The sequence below is a fragment of the Gopherus flavomarginatus genome, chromosome 3 (genome assembly GCF_025201925.1).
Source record: "Gopherus flavomarginatus isolate rGopFla2 chromosome 3, rGopFla2.mat.asm, whole genome shotgun sequence".
In the NCBI taxonomy this organism is placed as follows: Eukaryota; Metazoa; Chordata; order Testudines; family Testudinidae; genus Gopherus; species Gopherus flavomarginatus.
In genome coordinates this window covers 57,218,579-57,242,424 of record NC_066619.1, presented here as the reverse complement: position 1 = coordinate 57,242,424, position 23,846 = coordinate 57,218,579, and the positions used below count along the sequence as shown (strand labels likewise).

At 41.0% G+C, this 23,846-nt stretch overlaps 1 long non-coding RNA gene across 1 annotated transcript in view; it reads right to left on the bottom strand.

The window, feature by feature from the left end:
• Positions 1-22,717, bottom strand: part of LOC127047039 (uncharacterized) — a 31,381-nt gene extending 8,664 nt beyond the window's left edge. Inside the window, exon 1 of the long non-coding RNA XR_007773280.1 lies at positions 22,537-22,717. This is a non-coding gene — a long non-coding RNA (uncharacterized LOC127047039). The remainder of the gene's footprint in view (positions 1-22,536) is intronic.
• Between the last annotated feature and the right edge of the window lie 1,129 nt (positions 22,718-23,846).

Genomic DNA, 23,846 nt, shown 5'->3' with positions numbered 1-23,846 from the left:
TGTGATTCAAGGAGTTTGAATCACAGTGATCTTCCAGGGTAACCCAGGGAGGGGAAGCCTGGGAGAGGCAACGGTGAGGGAAAGGGTTTACCTTCCTTGTGTTAAGATCCAGAGGGTCTGGGTCTTGGGGGTCCCTGGGCAAGGTTTTGGGGGGACCAGAGTGTACCAGGCACTGGAATTCCTGGTTGGTGGCAGCGCTACATGTACTAAGCTGGTAATTGAGCTTAGAGGAATTCATGCTGGTACCCCATCTTTTGGACACTAAGGTTCAGAGTGGGGATTGTACCATGACAGGCCAATTTCAAACCCAGGGGAGCTAGGGATACTAGGATGGCTCCCCAGTATGTCAGCCTCTTCATGGTCCACTCTGAAGAAGAATTTCTGGACAAATGCACCAAGAAACCAATGAGATACCTTAGATGTGTCAATGACATTTTCATTCTCTGGACACATGGCTTAAACTCCCTCATAGATTTCAGGCACAACTTCAACAATCAGCACCTATGCATTAAGCTCTCTCTGGAACATTCCCATGTGATCAACAACTTCCTCACCACCAAGTCAGCCCCAACAATGGGGCCCTTCAGACAACTAGTACAAAAAACCCACAAATCACCACACCTACTTTCATAGATTTAGTAACCACCCTAAACACACCAAGAAATGTTATCTATAGCCATGCCCTCTGTCATAACCTAGTCCCAGATTTGGACCTTAGTGTCCAAAATATGGGGGTTAGCATGAAAACCTCCAAGCTTAGTTACCAGCTTGGACCTGGTAAAGCTGCCACCACCCAAAATATTAGAGTGTTTTGGGGCACTCTGGTCCCCCCAAAAACCTTCCCTGGGGACCCCAAGACCCAAATCCCTTGAGTCTCACAACAAAGGGAAATAAACCTTTTCCCTTCCCCCCCTCCAGGTGCACAGAAGCAAGCTCCGTGAATCAAAACAGAGGGATTCCACCCTCTCTGTTTCCAGTCCTGGAAACAGAAGTACTTCCCTCTTCACCCAGAGGGTATGCAAAGTCAGGCTAGTAAATCTAACACACACAGATTTCCCCCTGACTTCTTCCTCCCACCAATTCCCTGGTGAGCACAGACTCAATTCCCTGGAGTTCCCCACCAAAGAAAAAACTCCAACAGGTCTTAAAAAGAAAGAAAAAATACATTAAAATGGTCTCTCTGTATTAAGGTGACAAATACAGGGTCAATTGCTTAAAAGAAATATGAATAAACAGCCTTATTAAAAAAAATACAGTTCAAAACACTCCAGCAACTACACACATGTAAATACAAAAAAAAAACATATAAATCACTATCTGATCTTTTGTACTTACAACTGGGAAACAAAAGATTAGAAAGGCAGGAAACAGAGATCCTCTCATAGCTGAGAGAGAGAGAGGCACAAGACCAAGAACAAAGGACTCACACACAAACTTCCCTCCACCCAGATTTGAAAAAGTCTTGTTTCCTGATTGGTCCTCTGGTCAGGTGTTTCAGGTTACTTCTTTCCAGGTGTAAGAGACATTAACCCTTAGCTATCTGTTTATGACACGCCCCCCAAATTGCAGACAGTGGGGAAGCTCACTGGCGGCGATTTCCTCCTAGAACTTTAAAATAAACAGATTAATACAACACATGCACCTTTACATATACCACTAAGTATATAACTAACAGACTTTTACATTTTAAGAATACTTTTTAACTACTGGTTTCTGGGAAACTTTCATGGGAGAGTGCATCAGCTATTTTGTTAGAAGCTCCTGAGATGTGCTGAATTTCAAAATTAAAATCTTGGAGAGCTAAACTCCAACGAAGAAGTTTCTTGTTACTGCCAAGGGGAACATGAAGCCACTTTAGCGCAGCATGGTCAGTTTGTAGCTGGAACCGCCGTCCCCAAACATATGGGCGTAGCTTTTTCAGGGCGTACACAATGGCATAGCATTCCTTTTCACTGACTGACCAGTGACTTTCCCTCTCAGACAGTTTGTTGCTGAGAAACATGACAGGATGGAAGTTGTGATCTGTTGCTTCCTGCATGAGAACTGCTCCTATACCACGCTCAGATGCATCCGTGGTTACTAGGAATGGCTTGTCAAAATCCAGGGCCCTGAGCACAGGGTCAGACATGAGCGTCGCCTTAAGTTGAGTAAAGGCCTTTTGACACTCATCAGTCCACTTCACTGCATTCGGTTGGGTCTTTTTGGTTAGGTCGGTCAGTGGGGCAGCGATTTGGCTGTAGTGGGGTACAAATCGCCTGTAGTATCTGGCCAAGCCTAAGAAGAGTTGGACCTGTTTATTTGACCTTGGGACAGGCCACTTTTGGATAGCATCCACCTTGGCCTGTAGGGGATTTATGGTTCCTCGACCCACCGGGTGCCCCAGGTAAATCACTCTGTTTTGGCCTATTTGACACTTTTTGGCCTTAAGTTAGTCCGGCCTGCCTGATGTGCTCAAAGACCTTTTCCAGGTGTAGTAGGTGTTCGGGCCAGGAGTCCGAAAAAATGGCCACATCATCGAGGTAGGCAACTGCATATTCTCCCAGTCCTGCTAGTAGACCATGTACCAGCCTCTGGAAGGTGGCGGGTGCATTTCGAAGGCCGAAAGGAAGGACATTAAATTCATACACCCCCGCATGGGTGACGAATGCTGACCTTTCCTTGGCAGGTTCATCTAGCAGTACTTACCAGTACCCCTTGGTTAAGTCTATTGTAGAGATGAACTGGGCCCGTCCCAACTTTTCCAATAGTTCATCGGTGCGTGGCATTGGATAGTTGTCCGGACGAGTTACCGCATTTAGCTTACAGTAGTCCACACAAAAGCGTATTTCCCCATCTGGTTTGGGTACCAGAACCACTGGAGATGCCCATGCACTGGTAGATGAGTGGATTATACCCATCCGTAGCATGTTCTGGATCTCCCGTTCTATAGCAGCTTGGGCATGAGGAGACACCCGGTAGGGTGGGGTTCTAATGGGGTGAGCATTATCTGTGTCAATGGAGTGGTATGCCCGATCAGTCTGTCCTGGGGTGGCTGAGAACAATGGGGCGAAGCTAGTGCACAGCTCCTTGATTTGTCGCCGCTGCAGACGTTCCAGGGTGATTGAGAGGTTCACCTCTTCCATGCCACCGTCTTTTTTCCCTTCGTAGTAGACACCGTCAGGCCACTCAGAATCATCTCCCTGGACTGTAAACTGACAAACCTATAAGTCTCTGGAATAGAAAGGCTTGAGAGAATTAACATGGTACACTCTGGGCTTTAGTGAGGAATTGGGAAATGCTATGAGGTAGTTTACAGTTCCCAGGCGCTCTTGGACCTTGAATGGCCCTTTCCATGATGCTTCCATCTTATGGGCCTGTTGCGCCTTTAAGACCATAACCTGGTCTCCTACTTTGAAGGAACGTTCTCTGGTATGTCTGTCATACCAGGCCTTTTGCTGTTCCTGAGCATCCTTTAGATTTTCTCTAGCAAGGGCTAAAGAGTGTCGGAGGGTGCTTTGTAGGTTGCTTACAAAGTCCAGAATGTTAGTTCCTGGAGAAGGTGAAGCAGCAATGGGAGGGGTTTACGCCAACTGTAATGGCCCCTTAACCTCGTGACCATACACAAGTTCAAACGGTGAAAACCCTAAACTGGGATGTGGTACAGCCCTGTAGGCAAACAGCAACTGCTGCAACACTAGGTCCCAATTATTGGAGTGTTCGTTGATGAATTTACGTATCATGGCCCCCAAAGTTCCATTAAACCTTTCCACCAGGCCATTGGTTTGATGGTGGTACGGGGTGGCAACCAAGTGGTTCACCCCATGAGTTTCCCACAGTTCTTTCATGGTCCCTGCCAGGAAATTAGATCCTGAATCAGTAAGGATGTCAGAGGGCCAACCTACCCTGGCAAAAATGTCTGTTAGGGCCAGGCACACAGTGTTAGCCTTGGTGTTGCCTAGAGCTACTGCTTCCGGCCATCGGGTAGCAAAGTCCACGAAAGTCAGTACGTACTGCTTTCCTCTGGGCATCTTTTTGGGAAAGGACCCAGAATATCTACAGCTACTTGCTGAAATGGGACCTCAATTATGGGGAGTGGCTGGAGAGGGGCCTTGACCTGGTCTTGGGGCTTTCCCACTCTTTGGCATACCTCACAAGACCGGACATACTTGGCAACGTCCTTGCCCATCCCCTCTCAGTGGAAGGTCCTTGGTTCTGTTCACCCCAGCATGGCCACTGGGATGATCATGGGCTAAGCTTAAGAGCTTCCCCCGGTACTTAGTTGGAACCATCAACTGTTTTTGCGGCTGCCATTCTTCCCGGTGTCCACCAGAAAGAATCTCCTTGTATAAAAGTCCTTGGTCTATAACAAACCGGGATCGATTAGAAGAGCTGAGAGGCGGTGGGGTGTTCCGTGCCACCGCCCAAGCTTTCTGAAGGCTGTCATCTGCTTCCTGCTCAGTCTGGGGTCACCAGTTCTTCCTTAGAGTGGGGACTTGGACTTGGTCCCTCTGGAAGCGATGTAGGTGATGGGTTTGTTTCCGTTGCTGGTGAACCGCTCTCCGCTGGTGCACCTGAGGGTATTTCAGGCTCTGGCTGAGCCTTTTGGGTATGGCTGTCTGTTGCTTCTGCCAGTTCTGGCTCGCTGGCGCCCACTAGCGTTGAGTTTGAAGATGTGGTTGCAATTGCTGATGCTGGTTGCTGTTCCAGTTCCGGGCCTGGGACTGGAGGTGCTGTGGCTGTTTCAGTGGTTGGCATGGAATATGGGTCCACTACCTCTGTCGGGGTCTCTGGTAACACAGACGGGGCGTCTGTGGATGGTTCAGGAACAGGAATGGGTCTGGAAGCTTGCCTGGTTTGGCTATGTGTAACCATTCCCACCCTCTTGGCCTGCTTCACCTGGTTGGCCAAATCTTCCCCCAGTAGCATAGGGATGCGATAGTTGTCATAAACTGCAAAAGTCCACATTCCTGACCAGCCTTTGTACTGGACAGGCAGTTCAGCTGTAGGCAAGTCTACAGCTTGTGACATGAAGGGGTAAATTGTCACTTGGGCCTTTGGGTTGATGAATTTGGGGTCTACGAAGGATTGGTGGATAGCTGACACTTGTGCCCCCGTGTCTCTCCAAGCAGTAACCTTGTTTCCGCCCACTCTCAAATTTTTCCTTCGCTCCAAGGGTATTTGAGAGGCATCTGGGCCTGGGGATCTTTTAGGTGATGGTGGTGTAATGAACTGCACTCGGATGGCTTTCTTTGGACAGTTGGCCTTGATATGTCCCAGTTCATTACACTTACAGCATCTTCCATCCCTCTGCTAAAGGTCCACTGAGCTGTGGTCTCCTCCTACAAATAGGGAGGAACTTGTTGAGAATTTGAAAGTAGAAGGAAGCTTGGGTGAAAGTGATCATGAAATCATAGAATTTGCAATTCTAAGGAAGGGTAGAAGGGAATACAGCAGAATAGAGACAATGGATTTCAGGAAGGCGGATTTTGGTAAGCTCAGAGAGCTGATAGGTAAGGTCCCATGGGAATTAAGACTGAGGGGAAAAACAACTGAGGAAAGTTGGCAGTTTTTCAAAGGGACACTATTAAGGGCCCAAAAGCAAGTTATTCCGATGGTTAGGAAAGATAGAAAATGTGGCAAAAGACCACCTTGGCTTACCCTTGAGATCTTGCGTGACCTACAAAATAAAAAAGCGTCATATAAAAAATGGAAACTAGGTCAGATCACGAAGGATGAATATAGGCAAATAACAGAGGAATGCAGAGGCAAGATTAGAAAAGCAAAGGCACAAAATGAACTCAAACTAGCTATGGGAATAAAGGGAAACAAGAAGACTTTTTACCAATACATTAGAAGCAAGAGGAAGACTAAGGACAGGGTAGGCCCACTGCTCAATGAGGAGGGGGAAACGGTAACGGGAGACTTGGAAATGGCAGAGATGCTTAATGACTTCTTTGTTTTAGTCTTCACTGAGAAGTCTGAAGGAATGTCTAGTATAGTGAATGCTTACGGGAAGAGGGTAGGTTTAGAAGAGAAAATAAGAAAAGAGCAAGTAATAAATCACTTAGAAAAGTTAGATGCCTGCAAGTCACCAGGGCCTGATGAAATGCATCCTAGAATACTCAAGGAGTTAATAGAAGAGGTATCTGAGCCTCTAGCTATTATCTTTGGGAAATCATGGGAGACGGGGGAGATTCCAGAAGACTGGAAGGGGGCAAATATAGTGCCCATCTATAAAAAGGGAAATAAAAACAACCCAGGAAACTACAGACCAGTTAGTTTAACTTCTGTGCCAGGGAAGATAATGGAGCAGGTAATCAAAGAAATCATCTGCAAACACTTGGAAGGTGGTAAGGTGATAGGGAATAGCCAGCATGGATTTGTAAAGAACAAATCGTGTCAAACTAATCTGATAGCATTCTTTGATAGGATAATGAGCCTTGTGGATAAGGGAGAAGCAGTAGATGTGATATACCTAGACTTTAGTAAGGCATTTGATACGGTCTCGCATGATATTCTTATAGATAAACTAGGAAAGTACAATTTAGATGGGGCTACTATAAGGTGGGTGCATAACTGGCTGGATAACCATACTCAGAGAGTAGTTGTTAATGGCTCCCAATCCTGCTGGAAAGGTATAACAAGTGGGGTTCCGCAGGGGTCTGTTTTGGGACCGGTTCTGTTCAATATCTTCATCAACGATTTAGATGTTGGCATAGAAAGTACGCTTATTAAGTTTGCGGACGATACCAAACTGGGAGGGATTGCAACTGCTTTGGAGGACAGGGTCAAAATTCAAAATGATCTGGACAAATTGGAGAAATGGTCTGAGGTAAACAGGATGAAGTTCAATAAAGATAAATGCAAAGTGCTCCACCTAGGAAGGAACAATCAGTTTCACACATACAGAATGGGAAGAGACTGTCTAGGAAGGAGTATGGCAGAAAGAGATCTAGGGGTCATAGTAGACCACAAGCTTAATGTGAGTCAACAGTGTGATACTGTTGCAAAAAAAGCAAACATGATTCTGGGATGCATTAACAGGTGTGTTGTAAACAAGACACGAGAAGTCATTCTTCCACTTTACTCTGCGCTGGTTAGGCCTCAACTGGAGTATTGTGTCCAGTTCTGGGCACCGCATTTCAAGAAAGATGTGGAGAAATTGGAGAGGGTCCAGAGAAGAGCAACAAGAATGATTAAAGGTCTTGAGAACATGACCTATGAAGGAAGGCTGAAGAAATTGGGTTTGTTTAGTATGGAAAAGAGAAGACTGAGAGGGGACATGATAGCAGTTTTCAGGTATCTAAAAGGGTGTCATCAGGAGGAGGGAGAAAACTTGTTCACCTTAGCCTCCAATGATAGAACAAGAAGCAATGGGCTTAAACTGCAGCAAGGGAGATTTAGGTTGGACATTAGGAAAAAGTTCCTAACTGTCAGGGTAGTTAAACACTGGAATAGATTGCCTAGGGAAGTTGTGGAATCTCCATCTCTGGAGATATTTAAGAGTAGGTTAGATAAATGTCTATTAGGGATGGTCTAGACAGTATTTGGTCCTGCCATGAGGGCAGGGGACTGGACTCGATGACCTCTCGAGGTCCCTTCCAGTCCTAGAGTCTATGAGTCTATGTACTGGCCTTCAGGGATGCTGTACCCAAGACAGGCTCTTTTAAAATTTTCCAAGAAGGCCTCGGTGTCATCACCTGCCTTGTAGGTGGGAAATTTTCTGTGATGTGGAACCATAATTGGCGAAGGGTTGTTAGGATTGGCTGGAGCCTGTTGCTTAGCCTTTTCTAATTCCAGGGTCTGGCGGTGTGCTTCCCTCTGTTTTTCCAACTCTCGTTGGTGGGCTGCATTGTTGGCTTCTTCTTGTTTTTGTAGCCTTTCCATCTCTTGTTTGTGAGTTGCCTCTTCTTCTTGTTGTTTCCTTTTGTGGGCTGCCTCTTTGGCTGCTTGTTCTCTTTGGTAGCCTGCCAGTTTGATGTTTTCTTCCTTTTCTTTCAGCTCCACCTCTTTTTGTCTTTTTTCCAGTTGTTGCCTGTGTTTAGCTTCTTTGATTTGTTCTTCTGCCTCCCTTTTTTCCTTCGAAGTCATGGTTCCTGTTTTCTTGTGTTGGGGTGCCCTCCGGTGTTTGTCTTCTGAACTGCAGGTTCTCTGTTGCCTCCTGGGGTCTGCCTAGCAACAGTGCCTTTTTCCCTTTCTTCCTCTAGCTAATCTTTTAAATGTAAAGTAAACCAGAAAAACCACTTTATTTGCATGTGTATAGTGCTGGTATTTGATTCCTAATGGGAGTGCTATTGTGTCACAAAAGACCTGTTTGTCACAGCTTAATGGTTCCTTGCTTAATATGCAAGCCAAAAACTGCCAGAGATAGCAGAAAAAAATATTTCTCTCTATTTCCTTTTAAAACCAAACCCTCTCTGCTAAAAAGCCCCTAGCAGAGAAAAGAAAAATATAATATTCCTACTGGCTTCTGGATTCTATCTATCTCACCACTGCACACCATGTCATAACCTAGTCCCAGATTTGGACCTTAGCATCCAAAATATGGGAGTTAGCATGAAAACCTCCAAGCTTAGTTACCAGCTTGGATCTGGTAAAGCTGCCACCACCCAAAATATTAGTGTTTTGGGGCACTCTGGTCCCCCCAAAAACCTTCCCTGGGGACCCCAAGACCCAAATCCCTTGAGTCTCACAACAAAGGGAAATAAACCTTTTCCCTTCCCCCCTCCAGGTGTTCCTGGAGAGATACACAGAAGCAAGCTCCGTGAATCAAAACAGAGGGATTCCACCCTCTCTGTTTCCAGTCCTGGAAACAGAAGTACTTCCCTCTTCACTCAGAGGGTATGCAAAGTCAGGCTAGTAAATCTAACACACACAGATTTCCCCCTGACTTCTTCCTCCCACCAATTCCCTGGTGAGCACAGACTCAATTCCCTGGAGTTCCCCACCAAAGAAAAAACTCCAACAGGTCTTAAAAAGAAAGAAAAAATACATTAAAATGGTCTCTCTGTATTAAGGTGACAAATACAGGGTCAATTGCTTAAAAGAAATATGAATAAACAGCCTTATTAAAAAAAAATACAATTCAAAACACTCCAGCAACTACACACATGTAAATACAAAAAAAAAACCACATATAAATCACTATCTGATCTTTTGTACTTACAACTGGGAAACAAAAGATTAGAAAGGCAGGAAACAGAGATCCTCTCATAGCTGAGAGAGAGAGAGGCACAAGACCAAGAACAAAGGACTCTCACACAAACTTCCCTCCACCCAGATTTGAAAAAGTCTTGTTTCCTGATTTGGTCCTCTGGTCAGGTGTTTCAGGTTACTTCTTTCCAGGTGTAAGAGACATTAACCCTTAGCTATCTGTTTATGACACCCTCACATACCACATAATATGTTCTGAGGAGAAAGCCCGGGATATACACTTTAACACACTTAAAACCACCTTTAGCAAAGAAGAAAAGTCCAAGTTGACATAGCGCTGTCTGCACGAGAGCTTACGTCAATATAGCTACGTCGCTCAAGGGTGTGGAAAATCCACACCCCTGGACAATGTAACTTATGTTGGTATAACTAATAGTGTAGATCAAGCCTTAGTTGAATAAGAGTTGGGACAGATTGTTAAGCAGAAGGGGTAATGCATGTTGGAGGTGGTCACTTGAAATGAAGTGGGCAACTGGGGGTTAGACTGTTTATGCATAAAGGGTTTGAACTGGACAGTTAAGGGTAACAGGCAGCCTGGTGCATTACAAAATGTTGAAATTGTTGTAATGAACTATAAAACCAGTGTCCCTGTCGGTGCATAGCAGAGTTAGGAATTTAAATTCCCAGGCCTGTGTTTTGAAGGTGTTGTATAAATACTGCAGTTACTCTAGGCACATTGCTGTAGATTTACCTTTTGTTTGTAACTAACAGCTCCTAATTCAACACCTAAGGGCAGGCTAGTCCAGGGGTTGTAAGGCGGGGCTCCTCCGGCCTAGTGCCAGGGACACAGACCTCAGGTCCTCCCCAGCCAGAATTCATTCCCTTACGCCATCTTTTTGGACCCATGCGCACAGCCCTCCTGTTTGCAGGCTGCTTCCAAATAGCCTCCTTTCCACAGCTACTGCTGAGTCCCTCCCCAGCAACAGGCTGCTTCAAGGACTGGCATTCAGCCTTTCAGAGTATGTCTTCACTGCAGCTAGGAGTGAGCCTCTCAAACACGCTCACACTAGCAGGGCTCGATGTACAGCACTAAAAAAAAAAAAAAAAAAAAAAAATCAGCCCGGACATTGTGGCACTGGTGGAGGCTCAGGCTAGCTACTTGAGCTCAGACCCAGAGGACTAGGTGGGTCCAAGCTCGGGTGGCTAGCCTGAGTCTCTACCAGCACCACAACATCCACACTGCTATTTTAATGCACTAGCTGGGAGTCCTGCTCCTAGTTGCTGTGTAGACATGCCCTCAATCCCAGCTCTTCAGCTGACCTGCTTTCTCTCTGAAATCAGTTCCCAGACTGCTGTTCCTGGCAGTTCCTGCTTTTAAGCAGCCTTCAGCTCTATCCTGAGAGCTGGTTTACACTGGGAGCTTACATCAGCATAGCTACATCTCTCAGGGCTGTGAAGAATCCACACCTCTGAGTGGTGTGGTTAAGTTGAGCTTACCTCTGGTGTAGACAGCGCTAGGTCAACAGAAGAATTCTTCCATCAACCTTGATACCACCTCTCAGGGAGGTGGATTACCTATGCGGATGGGAGAACGCTTTCTGTCAATGTAGGTAATATCTACTGAAGCACTACTGTGGTGCACCTGTATCTTGAGTCTGGTCCATTTTGATCTTGGGTGGTACTTTCCTTTCCTGTACTCCGGAGGTTATGGAGTTCTCTGCTGACTAGCAGTTGCTCTAGGGGTTGACACTTCACTCCGTAATGAGCCAGAAATTCATCACAATCCTATTGTTTGGAGTCATCATAGTCTTTTGTCTCTTCAGTTATCACTTTTCAAAACAGTTTTCTAACAAACTTCCTTGGCTGTTAGATATCTATTTAGATGCACAATTCTTGATTATAGAAGATAGGCCCCAGAGCAGATCTTGTGATTTCCAGTGTAAATGCCCACCTGTGTGTGTGGCAATACCTATTTTCAATTGCATTAAATTATGACAGGGGACCATATTCTGAGCTGATAATTTCCTAACATGGGTGGCTTGTGTTGTAACCATTTTACTTAAGCAGAGTGTCTTTGCATACTCATTTGGTATTGTAATATGTGCCTGGTTCTGATCTGTCACCATTTTATTCACCTGTGTAATTCAGTTGACTTTGGTAGAGTTCATCCTGATTTATGGTAATGTGAGATCAGAATCCAGCCCAGAATGTGAAGATTCAGTGCTTGATGAATTCCAACATTGTCATATAAAGATATTCTGGATTTCTTACACCATAAGAGGAAAAGTTCCTGAACACTCTGGGGGTGTGTGTGTGTGAGAGAGAGAGAGAGCGAGCATATACTCTCCATATACAAACTCCAATCCTAGCTCAAACAAAGCTATTTTATAAACTATATTACTCTATTGAAAACATGTAGCCAAAAGTTGCATTTTATCTCAAGGAGAAAGAAAGAGAATAAATTATTTCCTTTAGGAGATCACAACATGATGTAGAAAACAAGAAAATAAACTTAAACGGTGTTGTAATCCCCAAAGAAAAGCCTGCAGTAATACTGTGCTCACAGCAGATAGCTCACAAATAGGTAAATCATTTTATCTATAAATAACTCAAGATTACAAGAAACTGTTCTCAACCTGATTTCAATGGGTTTATTCTAACTTAAATAAATAGGGCTATTGGAAAACAGAATTATGGCAGGATAGGGTTCCACCTCCATAAGAACTCTGTTAGCTCTGTTGATTTGAAAAGATTCTTTGGGAAAGGAGAAGAAGGCAAAGAGAAAGAAAAGAAGACTGCTGCTCTGTCTGGGAGTGGAGAAACAAAAATAGAGAGAGTGGCTGTGCATCATGTGTACTCTTGTAACTTCAGCATTGTCATATTTAAGCATTACTGTATGAAAAGGGTGCATGTTATACACACTCCTCAACTCAACTTAGATTGATTCTCTGGAAGACTTCTGAGCATGTTATTAAAACAATGTTTGATAATATAGTTTATCATTCTAGGCATTTCTACTACGCTCATTGCCATATTATCTGAGCACTTGGTATCCCTGTTATATTTTCCCAGTTATTGCCTCAACTGCATACCTGATTATATAGCAATGAACACCATTACTTGTAAACTGTTGTGCTTCCTGTAGCTAATCAGTTGGCATGTGTGGAGGTGTAAAGCCTGTTGCATTCACTAACAGCCTGCACAGCTACCTCTGCACTCCTCGCTGGAGAAAATGTTCCACAAGAGCAAGTGCTTTGGATTATGTGAGGTGACAAGTGGGCAGGCCTGAATGGAGAGTATACATATCCTAGCTCCCCATCCCCTAAAATGCGTTTGTGCAGCATGTGATCTGACTGTATGGCATTCACGTCTCATCTGTACCATCACAGATGAACCATCACATACTTGCTTTACGGCCAGCATTGTGCTATGCCCCTGAAAGAAGGCTCTATTACACACAATTTATTCAACGGAAGGAAATTACTGTTCCCAGATTACCAGAGTTGCTGCCTACAGTGCATTGCACACAGGAAAAGCTTGTCAATGACACCAGCATAATGCAATGTACACTGTATTGGGAACCATAACAGCTGGTTGTACTTCAACAAATTGATACTATACCTGTAATGGGACCTGATAGCAATTTACAGCTGCATTCACATATAAAACGGGCAGCTGAGGGGACAACTGAGTCTACTAGTTTGCCTACATTTCCTGTCAATGCAGTTCTGAAAAATCATTGTCTTGTGCCTCTTGCCATGCACCATATATCATTGTAGCTGGCAATGGTTTACACAGGGGGCAGTTGCTAACCTGTGAATCTTTACTCTACCAAAGGTGACTGAGCGTCTATTCCTCATATGCTACAGGAGTTGGTCATCAGCAGCGGACTCTCCCACTGATGCTCCCACAGCCCTCACCATGTGTGAAATAGCTGTATAGGTGACTAGGACTTCCCAATGAATTATTGAATCTGATTTACCCTGATATTCTGAATGGTGTGAGCAATGTGGAGCAGCTTTTTTTCCAGAATTTCCTCTAAACCTATTTGGCCCAGTGCCCACAGTGAAGTTATCAGTCATTGTGGATCATACCACTTCTGTACTTCGATTTTGATTTTCAAGCACCAAGTCTTATAATCATAATTCTACAACCATTTAACTCACATGACATGCCAGAGTATACAGTAAATCACGGAGTACGTTTGTGTATCCTTCCCTATTCACTGAAATCAGGAAGCAAACATTCTTCCTCCCTCCCCACTCCCTGCCCAAAAAAGGATCAGATCCTAATTGTCCAAAGCAGGAGATTTTGTGATGGACCATGACGTAGCAGGGAGGGATGAAGCATCATGGTGCAGCAGGGAGCGATGAAGCATCATGACTTGGAAATCTCGAGTCCTGTATCTAGCCACAGGTGAAGTATAGTGCATACAGCCAAAATGCAATTTTCTTTATACCGAGGAATTTCTTTTTCTTCTGCAACCTACAAGAGCCATCTTCTTTAGACTGAAAAAAGTGAATACCTAAAAGTACAGTTGATGGTTTATTATGCTTTAATGCCGCAAGTAGAATTATTGTTGGATTAAGTGTGGAATTGGGTGAAGGTGGCCATAAACTGATGCTCACTAGAATATGCTTTGTGGCTCACTAGGAACTAATCTGAGTCCACTGGGTTCATTTCAGTTAAGTTCTTATTTTAAACTAATGGTGCTCAACATTGGCACCTAAGCTGTACTCCTGATTTTATCCAGTTGGAAACTAAGGCATGCAAGAAGCAGTAATAATTTCTACATAGATATCTACTTGTATAGCAGGGAGCTGCCCTAGTTCTGCTTCCATTTTGTCTGACATGGCTCCCAAAACCCTGTGAAGCCCCAGTCACAGTGTGTATCATGGAGGGCTTTCCCAAACACAGAGAAAAGGAGAAACACATTGCAGTTACCACTCCTCAATTTTATGCATTAGGCCTTCTGTTGGCATGGATTTTTGCTCTTTGGCTTGCCTTGGTGCCAAGCAGTGCAAGGGGGAACGTAGGTGAAACAAAAATACTGAAGTCAAAGGCATGTCTAGAAGTTTTGTACCCAAGAATCAGATGTTCTCTTAGCGAGGCTCTTCAGCATGCCTGCCAACTACTACAATATGTGACCCACATTCTACTTCAGAAATTGCACTGCCATACCTGTCATGAACTTGTAAAGTCAAAAAGGGTATGGTCTAATGAAAGGTGCAAGGAGCCAGAGCAAAGCCCAAATGCTATGGTCACTATCCTTGATAAACAAAGATAGAAAACAGATACTAAGTTAATACGGCTATTGAATTGCTATAAGCAAAGCGTGGCACATCAGTGACCAAAGAAAATAGTTTCAGGGAGTACCTAAAAATACAGGGCTATCTGCAAATGGTGAAGGTATGGGGTTGGAAAGTTCACTGCACATTTCCATATGCTGGGGCCTGCTACTACAGATTTTTCCAGACTCTGTGCAGTTGAGTCTCATAACTTGCTCATATTATCTAGGAGGTTTTTAAAAAGAATCTCTTTACTGGATGTTTCTAGCCATGATGACTTCACATTATTATAAATATTTTTCCCCGCATGATTAAGTACATATTACATTATACAGTTCAGTTTTGTAGTCACTTCCCCTCAGATATTAACCTTATCTGCACCTTTTTTCTTAACAAAATTCAAACAAGTGGCCCCCAGTGCTCAGGGTTATTAGAACATGCCTAATTCCAGATCTATATTAGGTTTCATAAGTGAAAAACTGAGCAGTCTGTGCTGTTAATTACAGTGTAAACATTTAATAAATATTCCTGCTTTTTATCCTTTGCCCTTTTCAAAAATGAAAGGTTGTAATTTACATGTAAGATAGTTCCTAATTGTCTTCACAAAACCTGCTTGTTTTATTTGTTTCCTATCTTCTTTTGGGAAGAGGTGGAGTATATGAAGAGAGAGCAACATTTCTACCCTAATCTACATTTCTCTAATAAGAAAGACATACACCAGAACCACAGCCATTGCATAGGGTTCTTATTCATCAGCCTTACCGCCTCAACTGATAATTCTACCACACTATTTTAATGATAAGATGTGTGTATTATATATTAGTACAATAATTGTGCATGTATATTATACTATTTATTAGTATGAGAACTTTTGCATGTACACTTACACTAATAAATAGTATAATTGTGTGTACATATAAAATATTATATTTGTATAATTGTGTGTGTGCATTATATACACAAAGCATTTGATTATTATCCTGATGCTGATAAGAGGTTTTTATAGCTAAGTAGGGTTGCAGGAATGGTTATGTTTGGGATCCATATGCAGGTTCAAGTTATACATTCAGAGAGGACAATAAAGCAGGGAAAAAACAGCTGATACACAAAAGGGACCGTCTAGACAGTGCCCCATCAGTCTGGCTAAATTTGGTGCTGGCATTCCCAATGGGATTGTAATATAATTGTTCTGGTGTCTGCGTTCATTCCCCTTGTCAAACACTACCCAGATATACATCCTTTATTTTCAAATACAACAGGCCCAAATTGTACCACTATATGGAAGCAGCTTTGAAACAACCAAAAGAAAATATAGCCTGATGTGCAGCAAAACAGTTCTTTATTTTCTGGGAGGAAACTCACATTATTCCTTAATCCCAAATAAACTTGATTTCCAACTCGGTTTATAAATATTTTAATTAAGACTCTGGAAATAATTTGAAATAAAAATTAAAAACATTCTTAATACAACGTACCTTTGCATGATATAGAGCAAAGACATCCTTTCTCTTCCTTTATATTTATTAACCTCTCAAAGAAAATTCAACAGAAACTCAGATGTGAAAGTGTAATGATGGCTATGGATCATAAATTCTAATGAAGGAAAAAAGCTAATGAAAAAAGAAAAAGTGATAATAAGCAAAAGCATGGAAAAAATGTAAATGATGTCATTTCACTATCTCATAGTTAAAAGAAACAAGAGGTTCCCTCCTCCCTGAATTTCTATAGAAAGACACAATCTTATTTCATTTTAAAATCTTCAATATACATTTTTTGGAAAGTAATAATTGTCTATTTATTGGAAACATTTATGCACATATTTTGCCAAAATCTGGAAATTAGTGGTTGACAGTAGTATTACAGCAAGGGAACTGTAGACTTTAAATAAGGAAATTCAAAAATTAAGGAGAACATTGTATTGTTACTATACACACCAGATGCAAAAGCATTTAAAATCTAAAAAGCAAAGAAAAACAAAACCTTTATTTCTTGGAAAGGAAAATACTGAAAATGTTTTTGAGATTTCAACATGTTACACTCACAGCTATGTTTTCTTTATTCTTTTCTCAAAGTTGCCTTTACTTGTTAGATACTAATGTGATTGGGACATGATTTTAGGGATTTAAAATAAATATTATACTGTGTACAAGTAGTATGTGATGTTAAAAACATAAAGATGTCCTTGATATTGCATATCTAAGGCCTGAACATACTGCAGTTGAAGTGATTGTAAATTTCCAGTTGACTTCAATAGACCCTGTGTCTCCATGATCATTTCACTAATGTAAGAAAATAATCTACACTGTCCCACATCTTACAGTAGCTCTGATCAGTGTAGCCAGCAATTGGGTGTGTGTCAGAAAACCAGATGATGGGGATCCAAAATCAATGCCTCTAACACTCTGTAAAGTTTGAACCAGGGAAACTTTGGGCTCAGCAACCTTTGTCAACTCAATGAGTCAAAAACACAGATGAAAACTAAAATAACCAGATTTGGGGTGTGAGAAGGAGAGAGGGATTTGCTTCAGGGTTATCCAGGAATGCACTGCAAGCAATATACTGATCCCCAACTCAGGCAATACAAGGGAAGAACAAAAAATATGCATAAAGAACCACACAGACTAAAAGGAGATATCTGAAAGAACAAAAATGAAGTGTAGATTTTAATTTCAAAATCACTAGCCCAGTTGGAAGCCATGGATTAGCCTGTTTAAATTTGAGGGGAGGAGGTGGGAAAAATGCAAATAGCGATTTCAGTATTTTTTTCCCTCTGAAACAGCTCTTCTAACTTAGCTTGATGTGAAATAGAAGCATGATTTGCAGTAAGAGTCCTGTGTTCATGGGTCTGTGTGCCAAGAGATCTCTAGCTGGGTTTACTCCTTCAGAGCTGCAGTGATGAAAACTGAAGGAAAGGCATTTCTTGTCTCCTTTGAGATCAATAAGTATTGCAAAATCTGAATTTCATACATGTTTTTCATACTATTGACTAAAGTCCTACAAGGCCTCTTAGGTTTTAATTTTAATTGGCTTAAAATAAATGTATGTGTGAGAGGTCTTTTTTTCAGCAAACAAATTTACTTTTGAAGTAAGAGAGAGGGAGTGTGTGTATATGTATGAGTGGCAACTGGCAAGGTGGCTATATGACTTGCTGTGTGTGATAGGTCTTGGCTGTGCGGGAAGAGGAGAGGTGTGGCATATGGGAACTTGTGGCGGTGTAATTGCTTCAGTTATGGCTGGACCCGAGTTTTTTGTTGTGTCTGTTTGGGAGGGAGGGCTGAGGAGGCGGTGGTAAACAGTCGGGAATTTCAGGTTCAGGTTGGAGTCCAGGGAAAGGGATTGCTGCTGCTTTTGAATTTCCCTTCTGATCTCCACCGTGGTGACTACATTGCAGTTCAAGGGGGACTCGAAGGGAGTGGGGGGTGGGTTCTCTCTGCAGCTGCCCCTCTCACACTTGAATGAAAGAGAACTTTTTTCGGGAGGGGGGAAATCTGTGAATACCTTGCCCAATAAGAGATGAGGCATATTGAAAACTATATTAAATTACCCTGATTAACAATTTAGCCACGAACAGGGGAGCTTTGGGAGATCTCTATAGGCAGAGCTGGGGGCTATTCATGCCAGTAGCTAAGAGGTCGAAAGGTTTCTGAAGTTCACAGGCTCAGAGCCTTTGTTATGCTAACAGACAATCTCAAATCAGCTGCCTAGTGGAGTGTGAAATATAAATGATTCCTTGAGAATTTCCAATAAGTTGTCACTCTTGCTCTCCAAATACCAGGACAGGCTGCTAATTTCTAGCAGGCCCTTTTTGCAGCATCGCGAGCCTAAATGAATGCCTTTGTAGTTCAAATAATCTTTTCATGGGAGCTGTCCCATCATAATAGCCCAAATGCATTATGGTTTTGACTATTTAAATGAAAATCGGGACTTTTCCGTGCTTGACTTTTCCCGAGCTGCGCGGTGTTTTGGAAGGGTGGCAGCAACTCGCATACACAAGGTAGCACCCACTGCAGGGGGCCCAGGACATAAATAACTGGCTATATACACTGGGAGTTACTGAGAAGCAACCCCTCGCCCCTAGCCCGAACAAAGCCCAGGACAAGATTTACGTGTCTCACCAGACTCTCTAGCTACTCTCCTCTCTTTTAGCGGGAAAAATTATTTAGGTCTGATTTAGGGAACTTTATGCCAAACGGCTTTTTACAGCTTTTGAAAGTTCAGCACGATCATCTTACAAACAAACTTGTTTTGTTAGCTCTCTGCATTGCAACTGGGGCTCTTTGGTGGGGAAGGTGCATCATCTGAAAATAATTATTTTTTGTAAGTAGTGACACAATCGGATAAGTGATCTGAACTTAGTTGAGACTATTTTGGGCGTGAAGTCGCAATATTTCTCTGAATCTGTTCATATGTGCATGCATTCTGCAGAACATTAAAGGGAAGAGAATGAGTTAATTATCTTTATACATACAAGGAAATTAATCCCGTTGTAGGGTGTTCTGTTCCTATTCAAGAAAGAAAGGAGGAGAGCCTGCCACATGAATTAATACCATAGCTGATGAATAAAAAGCAAGCGCATAAGGTACTGCAAAGTTTGACACGTTTACAAGAACACCTCACAACAATCTCTAGAACAACAGTAAGTTTAGCGTCTGAAGACAAAAAGAGTTGAAGGATTTCTCTTTGTATATTCGTACTATGATAGACGATATAATAGAATACAGTAAGAGCAGTAATTAAAGAGTTCTGTCTAGACCCACACTTGCTCAGTTTTTGGTACTGTTGAAGTAGAGTGACTTTTTAGTGGTATAACAAAATAAAATGAAATATATATGTGAAATGTATTTATTATATTTCCACATTTACTAGAAATTAAACAAACCATTTCCCCGTGATTAAGTGTCATTAGAATATAGTCCATATCAAAGCAGACTCAGAGGAACTATCTGATAAGTAAAAGAGTGTAAAAAGTCACTTTTGTCTATTATACTATTAACACACACGAAAGTGGTTCTGGGGGGAAGTATCACTGTTTCCCTCCTAATCCGCATTTGTTTTTCCTCCTGGAAATAGATCTCTGCAATTACCGTCTACAAAACCTTTCTAAAAATCCCTCCGAAATAGAAGGAACAAAAGTTTGGTTTATGTTCCCCGGAGGATGGAAAGTAGACTCCGTGTATATATTATTATTCTGAAAACTCAAAAATCACGAATATCTGTGTTCTCAGAGTTATTAATAACACTTAGCACTTCGACAGAGCTTTGCATTTACAAAGAGCTGAACAAACACTAATTAGTGCTGCTATTTTGTTTTGTTTTTCAAGCCTGTTTTATAGAAAGAAGGAAGAAAAATTAATCCACAATATATTTTTGCAGGTCTCCAAACAGCCCACCGATACTTTTCATGCTACTTATTACAGTTTATTTATAAATTGCCAATAATCAATACGTTCTATGACTATTTATACTGAACCAAAGTGTCTGCATGTTAAATGACTGTAGCATTGACTACGTTTTTTCCATTGATGAATATCTCCACCTGTTATTTCTCACATATTTACTGGTATAACTTTGAGCTAGTATTTCTGGTTTTCGTCTTTAACAAAAAACGTATCAGTGAATGCAGAATTTTTGTTTATGAAGGCAGAAGGTAACATTTGATCATATCTTAATTTACATAGGAACCAGTATTCTTTTGAATATTTTTCTTTTTTGCAGTTGATATATTTAACCTATGTCCAAAATTAAAAATATAATAGTTGAAATATAAAGTTGGAATTGGGAGTAAGTATACTTTTTACTAAAATATGATCTCAATACAGTCTACACTGACAGCACTCATGCTGATCAGTGCCAACGCAGGACGTATTACCAATTAAAACAATAACTAATTAATCCAGCAATAGGTATCATAAAATCAGAAACCCCAAAGTTAATTTGAAAATGGGAGCATGCTGCAGACTTCCTATTTCTTGAGTGGTATATCTGCATATTAGTTTACAGACAAATTAATCTTGTTCCTAAGAATAAAACTTTGCTTACATATTTGCTTTTTGTAAATCCATTTCAACACAGATCCTTACAATGCAAAAATGTTTCATTCATATGTATGAGTAAATATCAAGGCAGACGTAGTTTTCTTGTAACCACTAGACAGTGATTGCTTGAAGTGCCAAAGAGGAATGCAACTTTTCCTCTAGCATAAGGAATTATGTAAATATATTTTTATATATCATGTATTATCTTCGAGACTAATTAATGTGAAAGGCAATATCACAGCCAAAGAAAGGATGACTGGAAAAGAATTAAGGATAAAAAGTACAAGATGACACCCACAAGATGGCTGCCTTTTCATTCTTTCCCTATGATTATAGTCCAATTTCTACGGGAAAATCAATCTAAACTATTCTTTAGCAACACATGATTCTTTTGCAAATCAGATAGAGGAACTAGAGCTGTTCTTCTTCCTCCTCGCCCACCCTCCAACCGTCCCCCCAAAATCCCTGCAAGTAATGATAATAAAAAGTATTAGATAAATGTGAGTATATGTAAATAAAGCACATTACATGACAGTAGCAATGCCTACTGTACCTATAGTCGTCATAGCGATATATACAAGTCTATACGTGTGACACACGCCAAGAAAAAGAGATCCTGGCCTTATTATGCAGTACACAAGGAAAGACATTACACCATTCTTTTCTCTTAAAAGCTTATGAAACAGAGTGTTAAAATAATATATCTGAGAATTTAAAAGTATATCGAATGGCTTTCATTAAGCTGCTGAGATTTGGGTTTCCAGACATGGTTATCTCATCTCACCTTGACCAAATCTACAAATTATTTTAAATTCTCTATAAAAAAAAATCTTTGATATTCAGAGCTTAGTTTGTAGGTAGGATCTAAATTTAAGACTATTAATAAAAACAAAACAAAATGGCCACATGACAATATCATTAGATTCAGCCCAGCGAGCTAAGATAAAAATAAGACTGACTATAAACTGTAAATAGTTGGGTTTCAGCCCATTCAGCAAAACTGTTAGGTTACAAGGTTACTATGTGGGCTGAAACTACAGACTAAGAACAAAGCAAATGGTTCAGTTTCAGTAGGAAATATAATAAAACCCCCTTTATCTAAAAGCCATCAGGGACAAGCACTCAATACAAGCTAACAAGCAGGAACTGATAAGATAACATTTATATGAGGTCAGAAGTCAAATGCCAGTCAAAGGCTTTTAACCTCTTGGGTCATAAACAGGAATAGTTAAAACACATAGATGGTTATTTATTGAATTTTAAGCGTACCTGATCATTATTAGTGGACAACGTGATGATTAAGCTAATTGGGATTTATAGAAGAACTTTGTAATCGTTAACAATAAAATGGAAAGCCCCTCATCTATAATTTTTTTTAATTCCCCTTTGTCTCTCATAAATCTATAGACCAAAGCAAACAGATGACCAAAAGGATAAACCTTGTTTCAAAACAGAAGCACAGTCAATACATGAAATGATCTATGCAATCCAAGACTTGTCTAAAGATTCAATGGAGTAAATATTTACAGTCAACAGACATAAGAGAACAATAAACAGCCTCTCTACTGTGGTGTTAATGCCACTCCTCCCCTTCACTAAAAGAAGACATATAATTGAAATATAAAAATGGGGTTTCCTTCAGAATAACATCTCTTTAGCAAACATTTTAAATACTTGTACAGTTATTTATTTTATTACATATAAAATTCAGGTAGATTTAAAATGGCTTATTTATACTTTTTCTTCTAATCTTGCCAGAGAATAATCATTCTTTCCTTAGTGTCCTAGTAATTTTTGTTTCCTATTGCAGGCTCATGTCTACAAAATCTATGATTTCGATACATTTGTGTTTAAACTTGCATTGTGAAGGTAACATTTTTTTAAAATTAGCAATGAAATATAAAATGTATCTATATATCTAGAGAAAGAAAAAGGATCTCTCCTGAGGCCTTTCTAGGCCCACTGTTTCTTTAAACAGAGTTCACAATACACTAGGAGAACATTGTGGATTTAAAATGCTTTTAAATATTTATCAGAAGTATTTTATCACCATATTCAAATGACACCTGGAGTGCACTCACCTTTATTGACAATCTCTGTTCTGAAAGTCCATTTGCTTCACCAAAGCCCCCCAAGCAGAACAACAAGGACCAACCGTTTTCATTCAGTTAATGTTTAGTAAAAAACCAAGCAACCTTAATCAGCATGCTGATTGCATCGTCAACTAACAAATAATTTACTACTCTGAGCATTGCATTCCATTAAAAGCTCATTAAATTTTCTGTTCTCCAATGGGAGCTTTAGCTTTTGAACTGCAAGCTTTTGCTCCGAATTATCACTTATTCAATTTTTGCAAAATGTTTTTTCAAAGCATAGGTGAGAATTTCAATACCCACCTACACTAAATTCCTGGGGAAACATACCTCAGGTTTTTCTTTATATAGGCACTCAACAATAAACCCTACTTTGTTAGAATCTAACACATTCAGTTTAACTTTGATGAAACATCTTCCTGTTATGAAGAAGAGTAGTGAGTGATTTAAGTGTGTGTGTAGGTTTTGAACACAGGAGGAAAATTGTACAGAAGGATTTTTGTCTTATAAATCTGAAATGATCCTATAAAAACCGGTTGCTCCTTATTTTATTATCGCAAGCAAATAGCAGAAAAAGAGCCTTTGTATTGCAGAATACAAAATTTAATACCTTCCCAAGTATAAGCGGGAATCTAACAGTTCAAATGTTTATTAGGGTTCGGGGGTGGGGGTGGAAGCTTAATATTCTTTCTTAGCCTTGCATACTAAACTGCATATAATCGTTATATTTAATAAGTAAAACGCAAGAAAATGTCAGCCCCTAAATTAACATGCATTTTTGGATTGCTAATTGTGTTCATTGCAAATTTGGGTCATTTTGCATGAGTGACTCTAATGTAGGTCTGAGATTGCCATATAGCGTAGTGGATTCCTGATTCCCTGTGCTAATCCTGAACTCAGTGATTGTGTCAGGTGCAGTTCTGTATGCTCCAGCAGCTGGCTCATCCTCATCAATGCAAATAAGGCAACTCCTACAATCAAAGCCTCGTGAGTCTAAAGCCTGATTGCTGAGGGCATGCTAAAGCACTACACAGACTCACTTTCAAATCATACTAACCGACAAGACAACTGTAATGTCCCTCCAGTTCAAAATCAGCCTTTATCAAACAAAATAAAAAAGAGATCCCTCAATTTATGTGTGTACAAAATGCAGCTAGTTTTTCTATGAACGTTAGCTGAAGGTGGGTAAAAATCCCCTGAACTGTAATGAAGTCCACATTGTTACAGGCATTAGCAATAATTAATGTAATATTTGAATGCCTAGCAAAAGAACAGGCAGCAAAATGTTATAAACAGAA